The sequence below is a fragment of the Carassius gibelio genome, chromosome A18 (genome assembly GCF_023724105.1).
Source record: "Carassius gibelio isolate Cgi1373 ecotype wild population from Czech Republic chromosome A18, carGib1.2-hapl.c, whole genome shotgun sequence".
Taxonomy (NCBI): domain Eukaryota; kingdom Metazoa; phylum Chordata; class Actinopteri; order Cypriniformes; family Cyprinidae; genus Carassius; species Carassius gibelio.
The window spans coordinates 7,853,423-7,867,127 of NC_068388.1; positions in this window are offsets into that span (position 1 = coordinate 7,853,423).

The following is a 13,705-nucleotide window of genomic DNA, read 5'->3' on the forward strand; positions in this document are numbered from 1 at the left end:
GCTGCAGTCCACTCTTTGTGAATCTCCCCCACATTTTTGAATGGGTTTTGTTTCACAATCCTCTCCAGGGTGCGGTTATCCCTATTGCTTGTACACTTTTTTCTACCACATCTTTTCCTTCCCTTCACCTCTCTATTGATGTATTTGGACACAGAGCTCTGTGAACAGCCAGCCTCTTTTACAATGACCTTTTGTGTCTTGCCCTCCATGTGCAAGGTGTCAGTGGTCATCTTTTGGACAACTGTCAAGTCGGTAGCTTTCCCCATGATTGTGTAGCCTAAAGAACTAGACTGAGAAACCATTTAAAGGCCTTTGCAGGTGTTTTGAGTTAATTAGCTGATTAGAGTGAGGCACCAGGTGTCTTCAATATTGAACCCTTTCACAATATTATAATTTTCTGAGATACTAAATTTGGGATTTTCCTTAGTTGTTAATTAAAATCATCAAAATTAAAAGAAATAAACATTTGGAATATATCAGTCTGTGTGTAATGAATGAATATAATATACAAGTTTAACTTTTTGAATGGAATTAGTGAAATCAACTTTTTTATGATATTCTAATTATATGACCAGCACCTGTACATAGACAATTATCTTATTAAAGCCAAAACAATGGAGAAAGTGATGCAGGACACCTGTGCTCTTGCACCTGTGCTCTTGCACATCACATCTCTGGGGTTCAAGGTGATGTAAACTAAAGCAATTTTACACCCAGTCACAGTGTGATTTTTCTGGGCTTGGTGCTGAACTCCATGCGAGTGCATCTCTCGCAAGAACACGTTCTTTCTCTAATGAACTGTGTGTCACAGTTCAGGGAAGGCACAAAAGTGCAATATCACACATCTTAGACTGCAGGGTCTTAAGGCCCCGATATACTTCAAACAAAGACGAAGAACAAATTGATATGACGTCATTTCGTGCAAAGTCAAGCCAAAAAGTTTGTTTTGAGTTCGATTTTGGTAGTTTGAAACGGCTCACCAATGCGAACTGCCCCAGAAAGTTCACTTTGGCTCCTAAACACCTTTGAGTTTCTATTGGTCCGGGGCGGTTACGCAGTCGGTGGGTATGTTCTGAAGCTCCACCTTCTTTAACACGCAATTTCTTTTTTCTCGGTTCGTTCCTCATTCTGCGGAGGTCATTATGTAGAGCGACATCTCCTGAATACACTGCAGTGTAGAATAGCTGAGCTGCACAAATATATCCGCACCTGTATCCCTCGCGGACAGACTTTAAAGATGTAGAGACATTATAGGTAAATGAAATGCCAAATGAATATACAATAATAAATCTTTGTTTTTATCAAAACAATTCATCCATTTTAATAACATAAATTAGCACTAATAAAATTAACCAACAATCTTATTCCAATATTTTTTTCCCACATCATGCTAAGGTTTCCAGACTATGAAACATTCACATTTCCCATAAAGGACTGATTAGGGAATGGGTCTTTTGTATTGCAAACATGATACTTGACTCTGAACTGCTGATAATCATTATTCTTTTGTCTATAATATTCTGACCATTGATGCCTGCCTCACCCATAGATTGCCTACACTTCTTCATTTTGGCGTTGTTTTATTTATGGGATACATGCTGTGACATGAATTGTGACACATGTTTACATTCATTTACACTCCACCTCCAGCGTGGGGGTGTTTGTAAGTTTGTTAACCATATACCGTCGCTCCACCTTTTCAAATTGCCCCAAAATGAAGAACGAAAATGAACTTCATTTGAAGTATATCGGGGCCTTTATGGCTTCATCTATCCAGGTTTTGCCTGTGGGACTTCTGAGAATGAGAGCGTTCATGAAATGGGTTTTGTCTCCTCATTGCAGCCCGCTAAGCAATCTCTGCCACTCTATAACAGTGATGCGCTTGTACGGAAGCTCTGTGCCACTGGAGGAGCGTGGACTTTTACATACAGGGAACCCCATTGGGGATGGTGATGTTGCGGAAAGTTGTGATGACAGATGAGTCCTTGACAGGCTGGGGTGCCACCCAGGAGGGCAGAACGCAAACTACGTTCAGCTCACACAAATTATTTAGAGCTCTTGACCATATTTAAAGCTCTGAATTGTTTTCTACCTCGCCTGCGAGGACATCTTGTGCTCGTGGGTAGTCCCATATCTAAGCAATGCCTCTCACATTGGCTTGTAGAAGCTATATCTTTGGGATACAAATCAAATGGGGTGCAGGCCCCAGGAAATAACAGAGCTCATTCCACAAGGCTCTTAGCCGACTCTTGGGCCTTGTTCAGGGGAGTGTCAGTACAGGACATTTGCTCTGCTGCCAGCTAGGCTCCTCCCCATTCGTTTGTGCATTACTATTGACTGGATGTCACCAAAACCTCGGTAGCAAATTCCGTTTTAGGGGTGAAGTCTTCATAACCCCTCCTTGTTTTGTCCTTTTCTCCCTTCCCATTTACACATCGTAGTAAATGGTGCTGTCCATAGGTGGATCTCGAACACGAGAAGATAAAAGAGAACAATAGGTTACTATCGTAACCTCTGTTCTCTGAAACATAGAGTAGAGAGATCCACCAGCTTTTCCCTGATTGCCACATGAGAACCAAATATACTTACTGGAGAATAGCAGTGCGTGCAGACCTTATATGCTCTCAGGTAAGGGGTGGGGCGTTACTTGGCATTGGCTGCGCGCTTCTGTCTGTCAAGCCAGACTTGGTGCAATTGAATCCTTCTGCAGAGGTCAGGTACTGTATGGATGCCCTTCCCATAGGTGGTTCTCTGTTTCAGAGAACCGGGGTTATGACAGTAATCTATCATTCAGCTTGTGTTTCATGAATGAGGCCGATTGTGTATAAATATTGTGCTTAACTGTTTACACAATGTCTGTGTTAAACACATTTAAGCAGTACATATTGAAATAAAATGCATATTTCTTTTGCCTGAAGTCAAAGGGCATTGTCTACTTTATGTAGTTTATCTATCATGTTTCCAATATAAAATAAGCATTTGAATGCGTGGGGTGAAAATACTGGATTGCAAAAATGTACGTGCTGTGAGCTTCTGTGTGCATCGCGCGCCGGTCTGCACCATGATGTTCTTTTTCAACTGTCACTCTGAGAGCCCTGTCAGGTAATGCTCCTCCCTGCCTCAGGTGAGTGAAAATAATTTAAATATATCTATAATAGTAAAAAAAAAAGTCTTGCTTAAGATTGTTTTTTTTTTCTTCTTCTTCTTTTATTATGTTGTCTCCTTGTTATGTACACCAAATACATGGGTTGGCCTGTTAACTAAATGTCGTCTATGGGCCCCCAAACTAGTGCATTTGGCATGGTTTTTGTAAAACTGTGTTGGCAGAATGGTTAATAATACACATTAAGCGAAAGACTTAAATATGTATTGCACTTTAAGCATGAACCCATTAACGTTACTGTACCTTTACAATTATTAATGTACAATGCGCACGCAATGTAATCAACCTTGTGTGCCATTTTGTGCTACCTGACTAGTCACTGACTATTTAAAATGTACATTTTTGTTATAACGTTACACTGTTTGTTTTCTCATTGTGCAGTGTATAAAAAGACATAAAAAAAATCCACTTTTATTTAGATGATGCATGTTGAGGAACAAATTACAGTTAATCTAACCATTTTACACTGATGTGAATGCAGGAGTGAGGGAACTTGACCAAACACAAATATAGTATATTAAAAAGCAGCAAACAGGATTTTATTAGAAGGAAGTTTTCAACCATTCTAGGTAAACTATTAATGTCTTTGAATCTTTATATCACTAGTGGTCAAAGTAAACATTTAAATAAATAAAATGATTTTGTAATTTCTTAGTGTCATTCAACAGATGCAACTCGGACTGGCACCACAACTAGCTTGAATACAATCCTGAAAGAACACAGAGATATTTCTTCAAGAAAGTTTGTTTAAAGCTGCTGTCAGTGACCTCGTGGTGAAACATGGATTGTGAGTATATGTGGTTGTTAAGAAGCGACCATAATTCCAAAGCTCAAGGTAATAACATCTTTGGAGAATAAAAATGACATCAGACACTTGCTGGAAAAAGCTGATAATCAGCATGATGGTGTGATTTTCTGCATCATTGTCTGTTGCATGTGTACACATTTCTAAACGAAGTTTAAATGAGAAAAATAATAAATGTGAATTGAACATTCAATTCAAGTAATCATTTCAAATAAATCTTGTTTTAAATTCTCCTTTTACATGTGACCGGCATCTTCCCTTTATCAAGATGAGCTGTGTTATACTTTGTTGAAGAATTTATTCATCATCTTCCACACATGGCATCTGGCAGAAGTGTATGGAGGTAAATCAGTAGCTAAAATTGAGAGGTTGAAAATCTGAATGTGAGAACTTGTCATATTAATATTTGTATTTGCAAGCTGAAATTTACACTCACAGCTCTGATGTGAAAAGCTGAATCTTTCAATTTGCACATACAGACAATGATCAAAACACCCGTGTTTTGAATTGGAAGTTGTAGATTAATAATTACAAATGTGTAAAATTACATTCACACAAAGAAATTGACAAACAAATTGTTTACAACATATTTACTTTCACTTTACTTCAGTTTCGCTGCACAATGTCAAGTCGGCACTTAAAACCTCTTAGAACTGGCAGTACAAGTTCAAATCCTAGATGTGAGAGCAGAGCCAGGGGCGGGGCTTTGGTGTGAATGAAGACATTTTATTGATTGATCCCCAACCAATGAACAATGCCAAGCATTGAGACTTGCCAAGAAGAAATTTGTTTTATGCATTTGTTTCAATTATTTGTAAAACATTGCAAATTTTCACTGAATACGCTTAGCTTTTACAGTATTTTAAGAAACCAGATTCATCTTGTCATTCAGGTATTAACTGGCAGACAAATAATGCAACATCTTTCATATCTACGTATATACCACTGCATATTGCTGTACCAGAGCTGCAACATAACTCTGTTGTTTTTATTATTTTTATGTTTTGTAAAAAATAATTTAAGCTTCTTCATTTGGTTAAATTCCTAATTTGCTTGTGAGTAATGAACCTCTTTAAATGCAACATTAAAAAAATCACAAATTCACAAAAAACAAATTCACATTCCGGATCAACAAGCTCTCAAGTTTTGCTACTATATTACCTTCATTGAAGTGTTGCTGGCAGTAAATGCTGTGTCTCTGCAGTCTCATACCTGTTGGAGCAAGTGCCTGTGCACTTTTTATTGTGTTAGCCTGCAATTAAACAAAATTGTTTCTCATGCTGTAACATTTTTGATGCTTTTCATTTTAATTTCTGTAGGCTGGTCCCAATGTGACCTCCTTGCTCAGTGAATGAAAGAGTCCCTGTCAGCTCAGCCACAGTTGGTTTCCATTGGTTCTTTTGGACATGGAGCCCAGTACATAACTGTGGCAAAAGAATGGTTCTTTTGCCCTTGCACATGATGTTGAAAGCCTGAAATGTGCTGTAGACAGACTTTTCAAATTCTTCTGCCTGTGCAATCTTCAGTATCCATGCCAACTGTCCTCTGTTTTTTTTCTCTCTGTTTTTTAAGGATACATTATGACCTACCTTTGTCCCAGTCCTCCTGCAAACGATCAAATGTCAAGTAATTGATTGCAAAAATGCAGTCTCGTCCCTAATTGAAATAAGCATATAGCCTATACCTGTCCAAAGTGTCTTAAAAATGTTTTTGTTGAAAAAGCAGTTAATTTCGCATTTAAGGGAAGTACATACACTCAAAAAAATTATATGTTGGAATTATTTAACTTTATGTCAACGGGTTCCACACAACTGAATTAGGTTGCATTTAAGTGACAATTTTTATTTCAGTAAACTTAAGTTAATTACTTAATGTTAATGCAATGTTGTCTAGTTGAATGAACTTTCTTTATTTTATTTTAATCTATAAGTTAATTAAGCTCCAAATTAATTCTAAAATTAATATTGTCATCTTCAATAAAATTAATCAAGTATCATTGAGTTTATTCAATGTCCATTCAAAACATTACAAATTTCACAAGTTTCTCCAACAAGAATTTGTACAAATGCTTCACAGGTTTTTCACTTAATACAAGAAAAGAAGTAAAAATAAAAAGTATGCTGCCTTCAAGAGGATTTACAAAATACTCAAATGCAAGTAAAAAATGTCAGTCTTCATTTGTAATATATGCCTCCTTGAAACTGAAAAAATGCATCTGTTATTCAAAGCGAGACCAATTTAAAAGGAATATAACATGGGCAATACTGAAACAAATGTACTGCATATTTGTCAGATATTCAGATGCCTTCAATTATGATCCCAATGTCTTCGTAAGGAATCTGCCCCTTCATTTACAATTACATGGATTCCAAGGGTGGTGTTGTGCATTGAGGATAGGGCAACTTCATGTTCAACATCATAAAAATGTCAAGTATAAAAAGAAACCATAACTAACAGAAAAAAGTAAGTATTTACCTTACCATATACTCCTTCCTTCACAAGGTTTGAGGCATCTTCATTAAGATCAGCCAGGCCTTTTCCCAATAGTGAAATGCTGAATGTGAAATGAGAATTAGTCAGCAATTTTTGAGATGTTTACATCTCATTATCAGTAGCATTATACCAATTATCTCACTGTGTTGTTTCAACAAAAGTTAAGTTTGTCAATCTTATCAATCGATAAAAACGTCCATGTGATATTAGTGGTTCAACCATAATTTTACGAAGCTACAAAAATATCTTTGTGTGAAAAAATATTGACTTTATACAACATCACCATCCTCCTCCGTTCATGAGAGTACCACAACATATTTGTGCATTGTTGCTGATGTAGAACATGCATGCGTCGTGTTATTCTCTTTAATGGAAACAGAGGGTAACTCAGGGAGAAGAACTGTTAAATATTTTTTTTCTTTTCATAAACAATTATGTCACAAGGACTATTTTATTGTTATCCTTACTACCTTTTTTGGACTTCAATGCGTAAGTTGCATTACTGTCTAGAAAGCTCTCTGAATTAATAAAAAATAACTTAATTTGTGTTCTGAAGATGAACTGAAGCTTTTACGGGTTTAAAACAACATGAGGGTTAGTAATTAATGACAGAATTTTCATTTTTGGGTGTACTATCCCCGATTTAAAATGACAATGAATTTAGAGAATTTACCTGATCCATAACTGACAGGATGTTTGTGATCTTCTGTGACGCTGCTCCTTTTTTTTGTTTTTTTTTTGTTTTTTTGACAATTTTGAGAAGCTGGGTTAAGAAATTATGAAGCTGGCCCATTGGACACCAAAGGGATTGTTGTAATTCTGCAGCTATCTAATAAAACATTAAAAGTACAAATCAGGTTAGCTGCTGAAAATGGATATGCGTGTTTGTGGCCATAGTGTCCATGTACCAACCTGAAGTGTTTTAAAAGCTTTGATCTGGATGTGTGATAAGATCCACAATCTCTGCACAGCCACATATGGGTCAATGGGTTGGGGGGTTGAGTCACCAATAAATATTAATAATTAAAAAATAAATAAATTGTATAAGTTAAATATAAGTTATATATATATATATATATATATATATATATATATATATATATATATATATATATATATATATATATATATATATATATAAAACACTGCCAACTAGTAAACATGTGTTGGATAACTTAACAAACAAGATTTCACTCTTCCTAAACAGCAATTTATGTCATTTTCATACTTTGTGTTAGGGAATTTAAATATTATCAAAGTTCAACAAGTATAAAACATTACATAAGAGTGAAAACAAAGAATGTAACATATCAATTACTTTAGGGAACGCTTTGTTTGTTGACAGCAGACAATCTTGCCTGTCACTCATCCTGTGGCTATGTGGAAAGTTTCTCTGCAGACCTACAAGGGAAAACTATGCATACCATGTAATGTACAACTCCATGCAAGTGCAAACGGTGTCAAGCATAACTCATGCCTAAATGTATTTTCATCTCACTGAGAATATTGGTGTGGACATTATGTATGATGTGCTAGAAGGAGTCGCACCTCTTGAGGTCAAATTGTTGCTGCTGCATTTCATTTAAGAGGAGAAATGTTTTTCTCTTGAACTATTAAGTGAAAGAATAGCAGTGTTTGACTATGGCTATGGAAATCCAAAAAAAATAAACCTAGTGTAATTGACAATCTGAGGACATCTGAAAATGCTATTAAGCAGACTGCATCACAGATGTTGTGTTTACTACTAGTCTTGCCTTTTCTTTTAGGTGCTTTAATTGATCCAAAGAGCCCACATTGGCATCTTTTCCTGTTGTTGGGGGAAATATGTGACATGATTTTTGCACCTGTTACAACAACTAATAATAGATCACCATACATAATTCATGTCTCTTTATCCTGATAGAAATCTAATTATCAAACATAATTACGTGACACATTACCTGAGTATTGTTACTTTATTTGGACCACTTTCCAAGTTGTGGTGCATGAGGTTTGAAGCCAAACATCACCCTCTTATGCGACAGGCCAAAGCAGTATGCAACTTTCCAAATATTTAAAAAATGCTGGCTCATTAACATCAGATTCAGCAAATGTACCACTAGAAATTGAGCTCACCGCTCAATTTTGAATTGACTGTGCCAAATGATTTCCCAGTTGTGATTTCATCTTTGTAAAAGGCTGACAAATTGCTTGACAAGTTATACCATTTTGCAAGTCATACTTATACCAGTTCAGTTCATGCGACTAATAATATCAGTTTTTTGGGGACAACATAATGGACGGGATGAGTTCTGACTTTAAAAGCAGGTGAGAAGCGTTATTTGGTGAAGTTGTACACATTATTCTCCAAAGTCAAAGAAAATGTGTGTTTTGTTTTGTTTGTAGTTTATGAGTTTAGCAGTTAAGGTTTAGTTGGGGCATCTCATATGCTGAAGATTTTGGTTTTGGTTTTATTTTTATATTTCTTTATTTGTGTACCTAGTTTAAAAATGTGTCAGTAGGATTGTTTTGTTTTCTTTCATTAATTTGGTTGACACTCCTGTTTTTGTTTTATTTTCTATAGTTAGACATTGTTAAACTTAAACCACATGCGTTTTCTTTTGAGACGTTCAGTAGTCTTTCTACTACTGAATAGTATAGTTTTTGATCCGCACCACACCTAGTAACACTTGTACCACTTAAATGTTACGGTATCATCCTATTTAACATCAACCTTGTAACATTTGGGGGCAGCTGTGGGATATTATGATCAGTCTTTTATTGGGATGATATGTGGGACATTGTTGCTGGTGTGATGAAGGATCAACTCTGAATAGAGGTAGGCTACTGCTGGGGTAGTATGTTGGAGGCTGTTTAGTAAATAGGTAGAGCGTCATTGGTATGGCTGATTTTAACTTAGAATGTATTGTTAGTGCACCAAATGTCGAACAATAAGATGCGAGCAGAAAGGATGATTTGTTGAGAGTTGACGTCCATTTCTAAATGTTAGTCTCTAGACAACAGTTAAAACATGATATTAAGAGAGTCATTGTGCAGCATTTAAGGGAACGAGGGGTGTTGGCTGGTAGTTCTCCTGCCGTTGACGGTCGCTCTTCTGTGTTAGGCAAGTGGGAAACGGGTGGGGCTGTTTGGGCGGAGGGTTCCGAAGCCAAAGCTGCTCTGCCGCCTTTCGAACCTTTTTCTCTGGAGGTGATGCTCGCCACAAACTGCGTCTTGCGAGAGATAAGCGGAAAATCACGCCGAAATGGAACTACGACTTGAAACTGGAATTGGAAATCGAGACGAAAACGAAAGCAAGCTGCGAGAGCTTGAGTTGAATGAGGCCAAAACCTGTGCAACCTGTGCAAAATGCTGCACCTTCTACTGACTTTGTATAATACTGGCGTACGTTTGATGTGAGTAAACATATATCTCTTGTACCTCAATTTAGGGAAGCTGAGGTTAATTCTTATTTTACGGAACGACTTGCCTCCGCTCTTGAATGGCCAATAGATGTTTGGCCTTTGCTTTTGCAATAGGTTTATTGGCAAGGCTCAAGAAGTAGCCTATGTACTGCTCTGTCTTTGGAAGACAGTTTTGATTATGACGTTGTGAAAATGGCAATTTTTGCAACGTTTCACGAGCCATAAGAAACATTCATGTCCGACGTTCTTATAATTCGCGAGAGAAAAATTTGTATTGTTTGACAAATGGTATACATCAAATAGGGTGACAGATTTTCAGGCGTTGCGCAATTTAATTATCTTGGAGGAATTTAAGAGTTGTATCCCTGACCGTATTCTGGTGTACTTCAACGAACAAAAAGTAACTGTTTTTGTCTCAGGCATCTGTTTGTACTGATGAGTTTATATTGACCCATATAAATGTTTTACTCCGGTCTCTGGTTGTCAAGAAAAGTTCAGAAAATATAATGGCTGATGCTTTGTCAAGAACTTAGAAGATGGGAGTAAAAAATAAAACTAGACGTTTTTTTCTTCTTAACCTATAGTTTGTCTTAAGGGGAAGAGTGTTAAGTTCCACGTGTGTTTTTTTTTTTTTTTTGTATAGCAATTTTTTTTTTTTTTTTTTTCACTCTCCGGTCCCTTTTGTGTTGCTGCTCCGCTTCTAGGTCGTGATTGGGTCAAGCGACTGTCAATCATCATAACGACGTCATGATGCCAGCTGTACTTGGCTGTACTTGAGGACGCGAGCTGATTTTATGTGTATGCGTGCCAGCGTACCTCGTGTTCCAACACGATCTCCTGATGCTACGTGTATCTTTCAGTGGGTCTTGTTTTGGTCTAGATTTGTTTCTTAGCCATTGACCTATCGAATTCTTAGCAAAAGCTTAGGTTTTAGAGTTCCAGCCTGATTAAGGGTCAAGTTCCCAGCAAGCAATTTTCGGTTTAAAAGACGTCTATTAGCCATCTAAACACAGCCCAGAGGTCTAGGCTAAAACAAGGCTGAATTTGGGCTGTCAGTGAAAATTTAATAGACGTCTAACCATAATAATCGAATAGACAGATTATGAATGCTTACATAATAGATAACAAAAAAATACCTAAAATATTTTTGTTAACTAAATATAACATATTCTTCTCATAAATAGCAATTAAAACAAACACATTTTTTTCACAAAAATAAAACTTTTATAAAAAAAAAAACATTTTATTAATGAAAACTTGAAACAATATTTAAAACAATATTGAATACAAAATGAAAAACATAAGAAATAATGTATGAGCCTTAATACCCAAACCAACCCCCACCCCACCCACTCTCCCTGGTGCTTGTTTAAAATACTCCATGGCCTTCCTCAAGTCTAATTCAGTTGCCATTGGGAAGTTGGTCATCACGGCATCTGGCAAGAAATAAAAACAATAAACACGATAAACAGCTTTTTTGGACAACATCATGTTATATTAATTACATTAATTGTGATGGTGAATCTTTCAATTTTACTTAGATCATTGGTTCCCAACCTTTTCAACTCGCGGCCCATACAACCACACACATATGTTTGCGCGGCCCATAGGCCCACTTCAAAAAAATTAACTGACCCCGCTATTGTTGGGTTAATAATTTAGTACTCAGAAGCTAGATTGTTAACTGTATTTATTGAATGAACTAGGGCTGTGCGATATGGACAAAAAAAAACTATAGCGATTTATTTGATCAATTTTGCGATTGTGATACACACCGATATGCTTTTACAGTCATAAATGCATTCAGGATTAATTTGAAACATATTTCCAAAAGAAAACCAATTAGAGCTTTATCAAAAAGTTCTAGAACAGACATAAGTCAAAATTATCACTATAGTAAAGATTTAAAAATGTATAGACTTAAGGCAAAAAAAATGGCCATGCATTGTTCATAGAGCTCATAAATTGTAGCGGTGCCTCAGGTCTTTGCAGAGTGTATACAGTATGTGTATGCGGTCAGCAGCGAGAGTGCATAAATATAACGCGAAAGCACATTAAAATAATACACAACTGCGAATCTGCTGCGGAGAGAGTGTGCGCACTTAAAACGTGTCCTGTGCGCTCACAACTCTCTCTATGCTGATGTGTTAGATATTAATTATTTTCATACATTTTTATTTCTAGCCTTTTACCGCGTACAGTGTGAACGTTCTGATCCATTAACATGGGCTCAGAAAAAAAGAAAGTGTGTGAACCTGGAGTTAGGCATATGCCCACTCTGTTCTCTTCTCGCACTAGGCGCAATGCATTCTGATTGGATCGGATAGCATACTACGGGAGGTCAGGCCCGTGGAAAATCGTGCTATAAAGCGATTTAGAAATCGTGCACGCTCAAATCGTGATTTTATGACGATTTCTTTTAATCGCACAGCCCTGGAATGGACTGGAAATGAACAGAAAATAATGGCGGCACACCTGCAATACCACCACGGACCACAGGTTGAAAACCACTGACTTAGATGATAGGGCTCTGTAATATAGAGCTGACGTTTATACAGTAGTCTCAGTATATACTGATTTGGAAAATATGTTTATATTTTAACACTGACTGATGTCATAAAGAAAAACATGAAATCATTAAAATAATGATATTATATATCACCTTTAAGCCTAAAGGCAGACATAAGCTCTCTGAGCAATGTTTAAACACACGCACATACCTGTAATGACCGGGAACAGAGTCGTCTACTCAAATGCTGCCTTCTGCAGTGTACCACACCCCTTCATGTTAAAAGTGCACATGAGACAGTTTTGCAAAACCCTAAAACATAAAAAATTGGAAATAAATACTGACATGACATCATATATTTATTTTTATATTTGAATAATTTTACAATATTAAAATACTTTGTGTTGTGAACACATTAAAGAATTGAGTATGGACACCACAATGTTTGATTAATGTGGCACGTTTTGAAGGCTTTACCTGTCCATCATCCTTCTGTTACAGTCTTTGATGTTTCTTCCTCCTACTGTGCACAGTTTTGACCCCTGAGTAACACATGTCAATGTCAAGCAGATAGAAATATATGCTTCAGTGTACAAGTGTGCAATGTACTTCAATGTAAAATGCTAGATTTATAAAGAACTGAAAGTTTTAGGGCCTCTCAGCTCAGCTTTCTGTCTCCAGTGACAAAACTACATTTGGAGAATAAGGATTCAGTTTTTATATGGAACAAACTGCCAGAAGCTGAAAAACTTTACTATCTGCATCTAATACTTTCTGCGAATTATTAATCTCTCACATTGCACTTATTACAGTGTGTTTAGAGGTATGTAAATGCATAAAGTTGACTGAGGAATATGTCTGGTACAAACATTTTATGCCTTCCAAAGTCGATATAAAAACATTTAGAACCCATATCTTGGTGATCTCCATCGGGATATGAAGAGATTTTCAACCAACATAACACAAAGTGCTTTTGAACTGAATCCATTGTCTTTGATATAACCACAAAATAGCGTACTCTAGCTACCCTGCTATCTCCTATAATTTCCTGGTCCCTACAAGATATCTATACCAGGTCAAATCTAATGGCGCTAGCGGTATTGTTTATCGCAAGATCTGTCCGAATTCTCTACCAACTTCCAAGTCTCGCGTTGGAAGTGGCCATCTCTCAGTAGAACAAATTGCCATCTACAGGTTGGGATATGTAATTGCATGTTTATTTAACAAAGTAAAAAAATCTAATCGGGAAATGCCACAGATTGCCTTGATTTCACCCATACACAGCCTGTCCAATTCTAAGATAAATCGTGGCTCCAGATGTCTCGAAATAA